Raw genomic sequence first — 15558 nt, 5'->3', positions numbered from 1 at the left:
TGGCGGTGGGGGCGGACTGGCTGGGTGCGGCGGCGGGATCCGTCCGGCGCGGCGTGGACGCGTCCGGCCGGGGAGAGGAAATTTTTAGGGCTTCGTCTGCGATTCGTTTTTCGGGAGGGTCACATATAAATAGGTAGAGGGAGCTAGGAGAGTCCAAATGAGGTGCGGTTTTCGCCCACACGATCGTGATCGAACGCCCTACAGCATGGAAGAGAGTTTGGTGGGTTTTGGGCTGGTTTTTAGGGCGGTTTTTGCTGCTCACACAAATGGACTTTGCGGATGCCCGGTTAACCGTTGGAGTACCAAACGACCTCCAAATGGAACGAAACTTGACCGGTGGTCTCCGGGTGGTATACCAAGGCCACATGACAAGCCTCGGTCCATTCCGAGAATGTTTGACACCCGCTCACGAAAGAAAACAAGAGGGATGCACCGAAGGAGATGGGAGCGCCGGATTGCAAAACGGAAAACGGGGAAAATGCTCGGATGCATGAGACGAACACGTATGCAAATGCAATGCACATGATGACATGATATGAAAAGCATGACATGAACAAAATGCAAAACGAAAGAGAAAACCCGACCACGAAGGGAATATCATAACGCATAGCCGAAAATGGCAAGAGTTGGAGTTACAAATATGGAAAGTTACATGCGGGGTGTTACACCGACCAAGTTCAAGCCAGAGATGCCGCCGCGTTACAACGGCACGGCAGAACCGTCGCCGTTCCTGCTGGCGTACGAGGAGGCTGTCCTTGAGGCCGGAGGCGACGACAAGATCATGGCCAACTGGTTCCCCATGGCCCTCGCCGGCGAGCCACACGCCTGGCTGCTCAACCTCCCTAGATCCACGGTGGCGTCCTGGGGGGAGCTTTGCGACCTCTTCGCTGCTTGCTACGCGGTGCCAGCGCGCCGCGCAGTAGCGGCCCTACTGGGCGGCTCTAAAGCACCACCTTCAGATCACCATGTCAAACCGTTCCTCCGTCAGATTGGGGCCACCTCCAAGCGCCCGGGGGCTCCAGCGGGTTGGGCTGCGCTAGAGGCCGACCTCACTTTCGGCTCAGAAGTCCACCCCGACTCCACCGCCGGCTCGGGCATGCTCCCAATGCTCTGCATGCCCACCATCTGCAACGTGGCTGTTACCAAGACCCTCATCGATGGCGGTGCCGGCCACAACTTGCTCTCCGTAGAAGCCTTCAGCCTTCTACATGTGTCGCTCGAGCAGCTCAGCCTCAGCAAGCCCTTCTCAGGAGTTGGTGGTGGAGCTGCCCACTCTCTGGGGTAGATCCGCCTCCCCGTCACCTTCGGCACATGCGACAACTACCGCACCGAGCTGGTAGACTTCGACATCGCCCGCATCGGTCTCCCGTAAAACGCCATCCTCGGGTACCTAGCTCTCGCTCAATTCATGGCGGTGACTCACCCGGCCTAAAACCTCATGAAGATGCCTGGGAGCAAAGGTGTCATGGAATTGTCACGGCAGATGTCCACAAGCTAGGACTTAGTCGTGGAGCCATCGCAACTAGGAAGCTTAAAGGGGTTAAGCGGGACAAGGAACATGAGGGTTATACTGGTTCGGCCCCTTACGGTGAAGGTAAAAGCCTACGTCTAGTTGAGGTGGTATTGATTAGGGTTTCGATGAGCAGGGAGCTTGATTGCTATGCCTGGCTCTCGATCAGATCTTTCTTGTCCTAAACGGCCGCCGGGTCGTCCCTTTATATAGAGAGGTTGACGCCCAACGGCTCTCAGAGTCCCGGCCAGCTAATAACAGTGTCCGGCTCGAACTCTTATCTATTCTTGCCTTACACTACAAGTTTTATCCTAATGGCGGCTAATGCTACGGGCCTTAAGCCATCGCTAGACTTTGGGCCCGTTACTGACCCGCCGTCTTCCTCTTTGGTACCGGGCTTCGCGTAGTAACCATTATGGGTAACCCGGCCCCTCCTGGGCGGGTGACTCCAACGGTTATATCCTCAACATTAGGCCCCAGATTGATTTGAGCCGGCTCATGTCAATCTTCAATCCTTTCGACAGAAAATCTCCGGCTTACAATTTGTGTGAAGGCTATAACCCGCTGTGACGTCATCTTCTGGATTCCGGGTAACCCGCCATGACGTCATCTTCCATTAAGTCCATTTTTTACTCCACCATATTCGCAACGGATCTTATCTTTAACTACCGTCCTGAAAATCGAGGCGTTTATATAGCAAGATAACCACGCCGTGGCCTCCTCATTTCTCGCGCCCACTTATGAGCCTCACCTTATAAATAGCCCGGCCCATGAGCCTCTGGTCGCTCGTCGCCTCTATCTTCTTCCTCCTCTCGCCTACTGTGCTCTCGCCCGAGCTCCGCCGCCGCCGTCGCGGATCTCCTCATCCTCACCAACTCCGGCCGCTGCATCAACCTATTGTGTCCAGAGAAAACGGCGGCGACCTTCGCGACTCACCAGCACCCGTAAGCCCTCGCCACTCCATAGAGTAGATCCACATTAGGTTCTTTGTTGTTCTTCGCCGTTCCTCGCGAGTTCTCGGTAGATTTCATTTTTACCACCTTTCTTGATCTTTAGACTGTATAGAACTGTTGCGGTAGTTGTTTCACGCATGTTTCCAATGTACATAGATCCCTTCTCACTGCATAAAGGCTCCGTTCGAACTTATGAACTTCCTCTGCGTCTGTTTTAGGTCTAAAAACCTTTCTCTTTAGTCGACCGTTTTGATCCAAAATAATTACTGCGATCTTTGAAACTTATTTTCACCACACTTAGTAAAAAACTGCATCTACTGAGCTATGGCGGCTTACATTTCCGGCTCAAAAGAAGCAACGCGCCGTAAACTTTGCCGGTTCATTTATGATAAAGCTGTAGACAATTTGAATTACTCTCGCTACCTTCAGCGGCTTAGATAACCCGATGCACTTAGCCATATGTCATTAGGCCCCTCCATAAGCCGCCATTTTAAACATTGAACTGTAAATCTCCTCTGGCTTATAATTGACCCGGATATGTCCTTTTATCTTAGGCTTCCGTCCTTCACCATGCCTCCCAAAGCTCCCAAAGCACCCATCACGTGCAACTGGCTGAGGTCCAACGTCACTGATGAAACCTTAGCGGACTTTGTGAAGACGGGCTACCTGCCCAAAAAGGATGTCATATCCTACCGTGTCCCTGACCCGTCAGAGGAGAGACCACAACCAAAGGATGGTGAAGTGGTAATATTTGCGGATCACATGAGCCGGGGCTTCGCACCGCCCAGCTCAAAGTTCTTTAGGGATGTGCTGAATTTCTTTGATCTGCGGCCACAAGACATAGGACACAATTCGGTGTCGAATATATGCAACTTCCAAGTATTCTGCGAAGTCTACTTTGGAGAAGAGCCCAGCCTTCTGCTTTTTAGTGAGCTATTCTATTTGAACTGCCAGAATGAGTGCGCCAACGGACTGAGCCTGGAACTTGGTGGAATCTCCATTCAACGCCGGAGAGACTGCCTCTTTCCTTACGCTGAGCTGCCCAGCCATCCAAAGGACTGGAACCAGACGTGGTCTTACTGCCAGGACACGTCTCCGGCTGACGAGAGCCCTCTGCCCGGCTTTCGTGCCGTGCGTCTGGAACCAAACCACCCTCTGCCCGACAAACTATCTCAGGCGGAGCGTCAAGCTCTGATCCCCACCATCAACAAGATCAAGGCTCTGCTGGGCAACGGCCTCAACGGCATTGATCTGGTCCGGGTTTGGATCTCCTGGCGGGTGATCCCCTTGAGCCGCCGCCCCGGCTTAATGTGCGATTACACGGGCCGGAAAGATGACCCCCTGCGACATAGCCGCAACGATCTTCCTGAAGACATTGTTGAAGAGATGACCAAGGCCCTCTTGAATGAGAGCTTGGCAGACTGCGGGAGGACCGGCTTAAGCCCCTTCTGCAAGACCAACCCGGCCCCAGCGGTAAGCCACTGATCTGAACAGCATATTTTCTCCTTTAGATAGTTTTCATCTGATCCTTAAGAAATCTTCATTGTATTTTTCAGGCCGATGATAAATTCTGGAAGGTCAAGTATGACCATGAGGCGGCCAAGAAGGCCAGGAAGGCTAAGAAAGCCGCCAGGAGAGCCGCTCCCCGCAAGAAGGGAAGCAGACCTACTGCCTTAGAGCTGCTTCAACTAAGTGACAGCTCCGAGTCAGAGGTAACCCCTGAACCTGTAAGATCTTGTTGCATTTCTTGTTTATTCCTGTCCGCCTTATTGATACTGATTATCAGCAGGATGACACCGGAGCAAGTAACCCGGTGACTGAAGAGGTAATGACACTTTCCTCCGACTCGGAGCCCTTGCCAAGGCTGAAAGTCCGAAGAGTAACCGGAAAGTAAGATTTTCACATCCTTTAGCTTATCAAGATCCTCAATTTCTTTTGAAGCAACAGATTCATGAGAGCCGGCGGCACACCCGGACCAACAAGGATGCTGACCTCTCCTCCGGTTTACCTGAGGCGTCAAGGAAGCGCCGGACCGAGGTTATCTCCAACTTATATCCTTTTCATCCTTTGGCGGGTGTTATACGTCAACCGCTCAATTCTTCTGATTCGAATTATCAGGAAACTTCACCCTCCTCTGGCGACTCTATGCAATCGAACCTACCGGCTTTCAAGACTGTACCCGGGTAATGATGATCATCTCTTGTTGTGCTCATCTTTACTCATACTTTTGTACTAACCTTGTGTCCTTTCAGTGCTCAAGCAAAGCTCAGTAAAAGAGCAAAGAAGAATAAGCCGGTCGAAGAGCCGGTCTTGCCTGAGCCGGAGGGTTCAGCTCAAGAGCCGCCAGCTGCCTCTGCTCCTGAAGCCACCATTCCAACCGATGAGCCAGCCATGGAGACTTCCACCAACCCGGATATCTCCAGCCCGGCTCAGCCAGCCGATGACCCGGACGTGGTAATCACCTGGATGGAGTTTGTCGAGCCGGGGAGACCCACTGCGCTGGCTAAGTGCTCTGCGAAGGAAGAATTGCTAGAGCGCCACCAGGCCAAGCTTTACATCACCAACTACGCCAACCTGAGCATTGGAGAGATCGTCTCCGGCTATGTCAACCAAGTGCACAGCAGCCGGGACTTGGAGATTGACATGGTAAAACAGATACAACAGAAGCTGAGGTACCACTCTATTGTTTACTGTATAATCATCTTTAGCATACTCTAGCCCCCAAGTCTACGACTTATGATAGAATATGTTGTAGACTTAATTTCCGGCTTACTCTCATGAACCGGTAATTTTGTAAATAGAAACTTTCAACATGCATTAGCCCCCAAGTGCCAAGTGTCTTTGCTTGGAAAGTTCTTGGGACTTTTAAAATTGCATAATAATTATTCATACTATAACCCGGAAATTATATAGGCTGCTTGCAAGAAGTTTGAGGCTGATATCTCTGATCTGAAGAACCGCCTGAAGACTCAGGAAACTGAGACCCAGAAGGCCAACGCCAAATTTGAATCCAGCATTGCGGCTCAAGAGATGCTGAAGAAAAAGTTTGAAGCTGAAAGGAAGACTTGGGCCGAAGAGAAGGCTGCTCTTGTAAGCCGGGCCGAACAGGCGGAGAAGACTCTGACGGAGAGAACCGCCGAACTTTCCGGCTTAAAACGCCATGTGTCATAAATGGTCGCCGCAATCTTTGGTAAGTCCTTCTGCCGGCTTTGAGCAAGTTTACAGTCTTTATGTCCGATAACTCCATCCTTGATAACGGCTTATCTTACCTTGTTAAACAGGTCCAAGAAGCGCCAACCTCAATCAGAACGTGCTGACCAAGCTGAAGGCCGTGTACACCCTGGTGGAGCAACTCTACACCGGGTCACAACGCGCTTTGGCCGTGGTGGCCCTATCCAATGAGGTTCCGACTCATCTGGCGGAAGTGCTTCGCCGGCTTGCCGTTCTTCCTCAGCGTGTCCAAGAGCTGCGACGGGCCTCTGCAAGAGCCGGAGCCATAGCTGCTCTGAGCCGGGCCAAGGCGTTCCTTCCAGAGCTAGACCCGGCTGATATTGCACTTGGTTACCGCAGCCTGAAGGAAGACGGCACCCCCTTCGATCAAAAAGATTTCACTGCCTGCGTGAAGATCGTGCGTCCGGTGGCCACCCTTATTGGGAATGACACCGATCTGACCAAGTACCAGCCGGGCTACGACGCAGAAAATTAGAGGATCCCCACTCCGCGTTATGAAGCCATCAGCTTGGTCCCGCCGACTCATAAGCACACCTTTGCCCCAGACATTAACCCGGCCGGGTTAATTGACGAGGAGGCTCAATTTGAAGCTCCGAGCGGCATTGACTGGAAATCGTCAACCTTCCAGGTCATAGGAGCAGCCGGAGGTGCGGAGAGGGATGAGCCGGAAGCTTCAACCCCACAAGCATCTTGACTTGTAGGCGGCTCATGACTACACCTTAAAACAATGCCTCATCTTTTGGACTCGGGGAGTCTTGTAATAGAGTAGGATCAACATTTTAACTTTGTCGTGTCATCGTGCACCTGTTGAATGCTTAACTCCATGGAAGTTGCTTCCCTATATTCCTCCGGCTCATAATGGATCATTCATTTTCCTTAAGCTCAAATAGTTGTCTTTAACTATCCTGCATAGAAAAACAAATCACAAGTCTCTAGGCGGCTTACCGCACTGAGAATCATAGCCTCATACATATAACCCGGAATATAAATCTAAGTCACGAAAGACTGGTCCTCAATTATGTCCTTGATATAACCGTAATAACACACTTACAGGCCTCAACTCCGGTTTACCAGTCTTGATAACGCTGATTGTGTGCGACTAGCACTGTGAATCAAAGTTAAGCCGGCGGGGTGAGAACCGCTGCCCACACTATTGAGACAATCAGAAGAACCCGTTGTAAATCAGAAAAACTTAGGGGCTTCCGGTTCGAATACGACCAGAGACCCGTCCCAAAGGGGTTATGATAAGATTCGAATGCGATCATATAGCCCCCAATGGGTTTGGCGATGCCAATCAAGAGGGTACCAACAGCTATGTTCTCTTTGGTTCGAATACGACCCATGTTTGAACAGGAAGCCCCCAAATGACCTTAAAAGTTGTTTAACGACGCTGATTCGAATACGATCCACGTCGGTTCCCAAAAGGGGTTAAGCCATGATTCAAATATGATCAAGGAAACTCCTCGATGGGCTCGGCAATGTGCCAATCAAGTGGGTATCGACAGCTATGTTCTCTTTGGTTCGAATACGACCTATGTTTGAACAGGAAGCCCCCAAGTGATTATATTACGTACGGCTAGATTCGAATACGATCATAAGCCGGATCCACCTCCAAGTTATCATGTGATCTTGTAATGGAAACAACACATTTACCTTTGGAGGAGAAAAAGGACACATGTCCTGCTTTATTGCTTATCGTAATATATACATGGCTTATAGAAATATGTACATTACGAGAGCCGGTGGCTCAAGTGTAATAAGGCCGAAGCTGAGCTATGTTCCACGGCCGACGGGTCTCTTCCTCCGACTTACGTGAATCTTTGTGCTCCCGAATGTCAATGAGGTAATATGACCCGTTGTGCAAGTTCTTGCTGACCACAAAGGGTCCTTCCCAAGGTGGGGATAGCTTGTGCGCATCTGTTTGATCTTGGATGAGCCAGAGCACCAGATCACCTTCCTGGAAGACCCGGGACTTAACCCGGCGATTGTGATAACGGCGCAGGTCTTGTTGGTAAATCGCTGATCGAGCTGCTGCCACATCACGCTGTTCGTCCAACAAGTCAAGAGCATCTTGGCGCACCTGTTCATTATCCGCCTCAACATAAGCCGCCACTCGAGGCGAGTCATGACGGATGTCACTGGGGAGGACTGCTTCCGCTCCATAAACCATGAAGAAAGGCGTGAAACCCGTAGACCTGTTAGGAGTAGTATTGATGCTCCATAACACGGAGGGTAACTCCTCCACCCAACAACCCGGCGTCCGTTGCAAAGGGACCAAAAGCCGGGGCTTGATGCCTTTCAGAATCTCCTAATTAGCCCTCTCAGCTTGACCATTGGATTGAGGGTGAGCCACTGATGAAACATCAAGTCGAATATGCTCTCGTTGACAAAACTCCTCCATAGCGCCTTTAGATAGATTGGTGCCATTGTCAGTTATAATGTTGTGTGGAAAGCCAAAGCGAAATATCACCTTTTTCATGAATTGAACCGTCGTGGCTGCGTCACACTTACTAACTGGCTCTGCCTCAACCCACTTTGTGAACTTGTCAACTGCCACCAAGAGGTGGGTCTTTTTATCCTTGGACCTTTTAAAAGGCCCAACCATGTCAAGCCCCCAGACCGCAAATGGCCAAGTGATTGGTATCATCCTCAGCTCCTGAGCCGGCACATGAGCCCGTCGTGAGAACCTCTGACAACCATCACATTTACTGACCAAGTCCTCTGCATCAGCATGAGCCGTCAGCCAATAAAAACCATGTCACATCCAAGCTAGTTCATGCATTAGAGTGTTGCATCATGTCTACTTTCCACCGAAACTTGAAATGGGGATGCCAGATACCCCCGGCACCCCCCTGAACACAACTAGGGTTTACTAAAATCCTTTTCAATGAACCTGAAATGCCCTCCATAAATGTTCACCATCTTTGGTCCTGGCTAAAACCTCTGCCAAAAATGGTTTCATATTTTTGGAGGCTATTCTAGATTTTTTGCACCAAGCCATAAGTATTTGCATTTGGGCAATTTAAATCCTATAAATATTTTAAAATGCCCAAATTATCTTGAAGGTATTTTTAGGCTGTTGAGAATATTTTCAAAGGTGCCTCTGAATATTTTCAGGTTTTTCCTAAATGGAATAGTATTTCTACTATTTCAAAACACAGAACAGAAACAAATAAAAAAAGGAAAACAGAAAGCAGAGAAGAAACTTACCTGGCAGCCCAACACTGTGTTGGCCCATGGCCAGTCAGCTGCTTGCTCCCGCCAGAGCAGGCAGAGAGGTGACGCCGGCGTGCGCGAGCTCGCCACGGCACCACCTGCTTGCCGCCTCGCCCGTGGACGAGCTGGACGACCTCCACGTCGTGCCCCCGAGCCCCTGGACAGCACCATTCGCCCCCTGCACCTCTCCCTCGCCTTCCTCCACCATGGCCGACGCAGCCGCTGCCACCTCGCCGACGTAGCCGTAGCCACCGCCGTCTCCGCGTCACCTGACCGTGTCCAGCAGCTCCGCCGTCGCCTTCTCCTTCGAGCAAGTCGGGCCCCGAGCGCTCGCTTGCCCCGAAGCCACTGCTCCGACCTCGCCTTCACCGCCCATCACCGGAGATCCCCTTCGCCGTCACCACCGTAGCAGTTCGTCCCCGACAGCGCCGCCTAGCTCATCGTCCTTGTCGTGAGCTTCTGCCCCTTCCCCTTCCTCTCATTCTTGCTACCGCCCTCTGCCTCGACCGCAACAAGCAGCACCGCACGCGCCGCCGCGGAGCTCGTCGCCGACGATGCTCCGGCCACCCAACGGGCACGCCACCATGCCCAACGAGTTCACCTCGTCACGTAGGCCACGTAGGACCTGGCCTTGAGCCTCCAAGAGCACCACAACGACGGGTCTGACCTCACCCGTACCCCGGCAGCCGCACAACTCGTCGCCGGCGTCATTTCCGGCGACTCCGAGCTTAACCTCCACCACCAATCAACGCGGGTTGCTCTCAGCTACGCGTAGGTGCCCTCCGCCGCCCCTTTGGTCGCCGGAGGAGGAATCCGCAGCCTCCGCCGCGTCTGGACGTCGCCGGCGGCTAAACGCCGGCGAGTCAGCGTGGTTTGACCACGGGTTTGACTCCCCAGAGTCACTGACAGTGGGGCCCGCCTGCTCATTAACCTGAGTTAGAGTTAAATTAATTCTAACTAGTTTAACTAACTAACAGTGACACTGACACAGGGGACCCACCGTTCAGGTTTGACCAGGACCGCCCAGTTGACTTGCTGACGTCATCATGACACACTGCTGATGCAATAAGTAACTTAATTACTGGAATTATTCTTATACAGGAAATTCCAGAAAATATCATAAACTTCAAAAAATCATAGAAAATAATCTATAGCTCAGAATGGAAAGATTTATATATGAAAAATGATCAGAAAAATCCATTCTATCCATCTGTACTGGTTTCATGCATGTTTAAGCAAATTAACCTGCTGTTTAATGCAGAACAAGATAAAGCACTAATAAGGGCCACATATGAACTTGGAATTTGAATCTTTGATTCAAAATAGTCCAAACCCATCTGGCCTTAGTTGCATTAGCCCAATACATCCATTTTGCCATGTCTCATGCATGCATCATATTGTTGCATTTTGCTTGATGTTGATTGTGCCTCGATGTGTTCTTCGTGGTAGGTTCTGCCTCCGAGGATATTCACGAGTATCCAACTGAAGGGCAGTATTCCACCACCACTCCGTCAGGCAAGCAACCCATTGATTATTTCGATACAAACCCATCTTCTCGCTTCTGCTCTCATTTACTGCATTAATACAACGCGATTCAAACTGTTGTGTGTTGCGGTAGTTGAACCCACTTTCCTTTGCATGACCTGTCATTGCCACAGTAACTAGATGAAACCCACTAGCATGTGTAGGAGTTGATTGAGCCATGTTGTGTTCCTACAATGCTATGCTTGCTACGCTTAGAGTCGTGTCAGGTCTGGCTCATCAGGGTGATGAACTAGAGTGAAAGCGTGTGTCGGTAATGAGAGTGAGGTGTTGAACACGTTTTGGTAAAGGTATCGATGAGAGGCCATGTAGGAGTACATGGTGGGTTGTTTCATTGAGACCGTCCCTAAGAACTGAGATCTGTATGCGTGATTTAAGATTCAGCTACTACCACGCATTGGGCCCGAAACCAATGGACCCCCTCGGCTTCTTAATCACCCTTGTCCACTGTCCAGGAGTTGCACGTAGTTTCTGGTGTTTGTAGTAAGCTGGAGGCCGTGGACAGCGCTGACCAAGGGGTGGGCTGTGATGCGGTAGGCTCGTGGCACGGTGTACCGAGTCGCCTGTTTGGTGTCCGGGAACCCTGCACACATCGTTTGGGGCCGTATGTGGAAACCTCGGCCGGACTCCCTGCGGATGGAACCTGAATAGGCGATAAACCTGGACTAGAGACTTGAGTGTTTGGGTAAGCTGTGGCCGACACCCACGTTGGGCTTCCGCTTGAAGGTTGCCGAGTACACGTCGTGTGACGACGGTAAGTGGTGAGAGCGTTTGTGACGAAGTACACCCCTGCAGGGTATAAAACTATTCGAATAGCCGCGTCCGCGGTAAAGGACTACTTGGTCGCTTATGCAGTTCATAGACAAGTAAATGGATACTACTAAAAGCCTCAAGATAAGTGTGAGTACCGCGGATGGCTCTCTCGTAGGTTGACGAGGGAGGACCCACGGTGGAGTATTGAGATGGTGATTAGTGGACTTGTGTGCGAAAACTATTTCACAAGTGGTGTCTCGTAGGATAGCTTAGCCAAGAGTCAAAGCTGGCTTGCTGCAATAACTCCACTACCTTCTTGAGAATGTACATGTATAGTAGGATATGTTGTAAGACTTGCTGAGTACCTTTGTACTCATGTTGCTTCAATTACTGTTTTCAGATGACAACACCGCCCCTTCCGATGGGTTCTATGTAGAACTCGACGACGACGAGTGACTTGCCACCCAGGTGGTGATCTAAGCTTGTGAAGGGCCTACGTAGATAGACAGGCTTCATCAAGCCTTCTTTCTTTCTAGTGTCTGTACCCAGACAAGTTGCTTCCGCATGTGCTTGTATGATTGTATGACTTGATTGTCGGGTCATGTGACCCCTATCTGTATGAACATGTTATGTATGGCTCTCCGGAGCCCTTTAAATAATGTACTTGAGTTGTAGAGTTTTGTTGTGATGCCATGTTGTATTTACACATATCGAGCATATTGTGTGTATGATTGAAATGCTTGGTATGTGTGGGATCCGACAATCTAGTTGTTTATCCTTGGCAGCCTCTCTTATGGGGAAATGTATTCTAGTGCCTCCTTGAGCCATAGTAGTCCGCTACAGCCTGGTTCACCGGAGTCCTGCTAGCCCAGCACTACTGCTCTGGACACTTGACTGGCCGGCATGTGTTTCACATCGTTCCTGTGTCTGTCCCTTCGGGGAAATGTCACGCGGTGACATCCGGAGTCCTGCCTAGCCTGCTACAGCCCGGGTTCCCGGAGTCCTGTTAGCCCAGTGCTACAGCCCGGATTCACACGGTGCTGACTGACACGTTCGATGTTGATTCATGTATGCCTGTCCCCATACGTTAGTGCCGCTTTGGGTTCACAACTAGCCATGTCGGCCCGGGTTCTCTGTCATATGGATGCTAGCGACATTGTCATATACGTGAGCCAAAAGGCGCAAATGGTCCCGGGCCATGGTAAGGCGACACCCGTGGGAGTACCGTGCGTGAGGCCGCAAAGTGATATGAGGTGTTACAGGCTAGATCGGTGTGACTTAGAACCGGGGTCCTGACAGCGTTGGCATCAGAGCCGGACTGCCTGTAGGTGCGTTAAGCCAAACTGGTCGATGTCGAGTCTAGAAATGCTTTAGTTATATGTAGGGGAATTGATCGTGGGAGGGAACGTAAGGCGCTTTTACTCCTTTACCTTATGCCGTCTGATATGAGTCGTTCTCTTCTCATTCTACGTGGGTTAGGGACTAGGCTCTCTTCTCTCTATCAGGTTCACGTGTTACTAATCCGTAGTAACTTATAGGATTGTTGGTTCCATGCTTCAGTTCAGTTTCTACTACCTTTAGTATGTTGTTGGTTGAATCAGAACCTTGATACGATATTGTTGAGTGGTTTTGCAAACTATTGCGAATGTCTCAAATCTTTTTCCGAGCATTTACAGCCGTTATGCTGTCCGAATTATCCTAGAAATTCTAATACCTTTGCATTATTTCGTGCTTTCAGATGGCCACCCGTTCCCAAAATCAAGTGGTTCGTCTGACCCGGTGCCTCGATGTACCTGGCCACACGGCCATGCTGGTCCGAGTGATGGTTGAGACAGGCTATCGTTGGTATCCCGAGTATACCGTCGAGGAGCAGTTTCGAGACTTTAATCAAAGCCAATACTTTTGCACAGTCAGGATTTACCCTTCCTATCCTGGATCCACTGAACCCCTCCATTGCTCTTATGGACTTGGGGTTACCATCGAGATGTCCGTGCAGGACGCAGCTTACTCGATGACGACTATCATACGAGCCAGAACTGCCTTGCTTCAGAACACTGACTTCCGTTATATGCCAGCATCACTCCCTGGGGCACAAGGGTACTATCAGGCTATTTACTGTGATCCTACCCATGAGGATTCCCTACTCCGCACCACCACCGAGATGCTTGAGGACAAGGACCGTGAGAATCGTGCCTTGCGAATGGAGCTCTTTAATGCTCGTTCTGATCACTGGGCCACTCTGACACGGTTTGCACCTGCCATGCAGGCTGGGTATATGGACATGAGGGACTTGTACCCCGTGCGGTCTGGTCTGCCAGATTGTATGGAATGGCGTGATGTAGGAGGCATCACCCCTCCTCGTGGACCCCGTCTGCCACCGTTTGTTGGACCAAGGCCACACCCGAGTCCTCATGGACCGCAAGCTCCACAGGACCGACTGTTTCCAGATGATCATGTTCAGCTCCCAGGACATGGTGGTGATTTCTATAAAGATTACTACGGAGACGTCTGAGTTGGTGGTAGTTCCACTAGTATTGTAACAGTTGTATTCTCCACAGTCCTGCGTGTCTTGTGGGATACGACTTGGTGTGTATCATGTTCCGGAGGTGTAGAAAAATAATGTATAGGAGCTTGGAATGCCTCTGATGAGATGTATCGTCTTTCATCGTAGCTGCACTCCAACCTGGGCTTGTACTAAACTATGTATGGTGTGTATGACCGTTGGTATATATATGTCAGTTTCTATATTACCATGTCATACTGATGATCATCTCTGCATTCCGTGTTATCCATTACATTCCGCATTTCCTTGCCAAGATTTAGCCATCCTTGTCTAAACCGTTGTCTTGTTTCTCCTAGGATGGTCAACACCCGCAACAACCCTGCTGTCCAGGCGCAGGGTGAAGCAAATGCAGTTAGGGGGGAGAATCTACCTCAACCGCCTTCTCTGGCCGAAGTCATGCTGGAGGCGGAAAGAAACAAGCGTGAGACTAACCGCTTGCTAGAGCGAATTGAGCAGAATACTACACGTCATCAGAGGAACGACTTGGTGTCCATCAATGACTTTATCAAGTTGTACCACCGAAGTTTAACCATTCCGTCGAGCCCCTCGATGCGGATGATTGGCTTCGCAGCATCACCCATAAGCTACGTTCTGCCAACATAGCCGAAGCTGATAAGGTTACCTACGCTGCCTATCACCTCGAAGGCCCTGCTAGCCTTTGGTGGGAAAACTTTGAGGCTATGTGCCAAGCCGGCCAAATCACTACTTGGGCTGAATTCAGTGAGGCTTTCCGTGAGCATCACATTCCGGAGGGTCTCATAGATCGTAAGCGGGAAGAATTCTGCAACTTCACCCAAGGCAGACTGACTGTGGATGCATACAGCCGTGAGTTTGGAAATCTAGCACGCTATGCTCCTGAAGAGGTATCCACCGACGCCAAGAAGCAGGCAAGGTTCCGCAAGGGACTTAGCCCCGAGCTTTGCCGTGATCTTCGTCTGCACGAGTGCACCACCTTCCAGAAGTTGGTCAATAAGGCCATCAGTGCTGAGACAGGTCAGACTGACTATGACGCTTCACGGAAGCACCCTCGCGATTTTGGTTCCTCATCCGGCTCCGGATCTCAGAAGCGCCGGGTCTGGATTCCAAACACTGCTCTGCCACCTAGGTTCACTCCGAGGCCATCCTTTGAGGCACCTCGCCCCAACCAGCAGTATGCACCGCCCAAGGTCTATGGTGGCCCCGCTGCTAATGCTGCCCCACGCCCCAATGTTGTGACATGCTTCAAGTGTGGAGAAACGGGTCACTATTTGCGTGAGTGCCCCCGGAACAACCTCAGTCAACCTGGACAGTCCGTTGGCTGTGGTAAGCCAGCAGGAAAGACTTACTACGCCAAGCCAGCCACCACTGCACGTGGCCATGTCAACTACGTTTCAGCTGAAGAAACTCATGAGGATCCCAACATCGTCCTTGGTACGCTCCTTGTTAATTGCCATCTGGCAACTGTTCTTTTCGATACTGGAGCATCTCATTCATTTATCTCTGAGAGCTATGCTCGATTGCACAACACCACATTTTGTGACATGCCCACCTCCATGGTAATTCAAACCCTTGGTTCTAAGTGGCAAACATCTAGGATAAGCCATGGAAATGAAATTCTTGTCGACAGATTGGTCTTCCTTGCATCACTAATAGCTCTCAAGTCCTCGGACATAAACATCATCTTGGGTATGTACTGGATGTCAGCCCATTATGCTAAGATTGATTGCTCTACTAGAACTGTTCAACTTACACATCCGTCGGGCAAGACAGTCAATGTTTTGACCCGAGTGTCTAAGCGTCAGCTTTACTCA

Source organism: Triticum aestivum, chromosome 6D (genome assembly GCF_018294505.1).
Source record: "Triticum aestivum cultivar Chinese Spring chromosome 6D, IWGSC CS RefSeq v2.1, whole genome shotgun sequence".
Taxonomy (NCBI): domain Eukaryota; kingdom Viridiplantae; phylum Streptophyta; class Magnoliopsida; order Poales; family Poaceae; genus Triticum; species Triticum aestivum.
Note: the sequence above shows the minus strand (reverse complement) of the source record.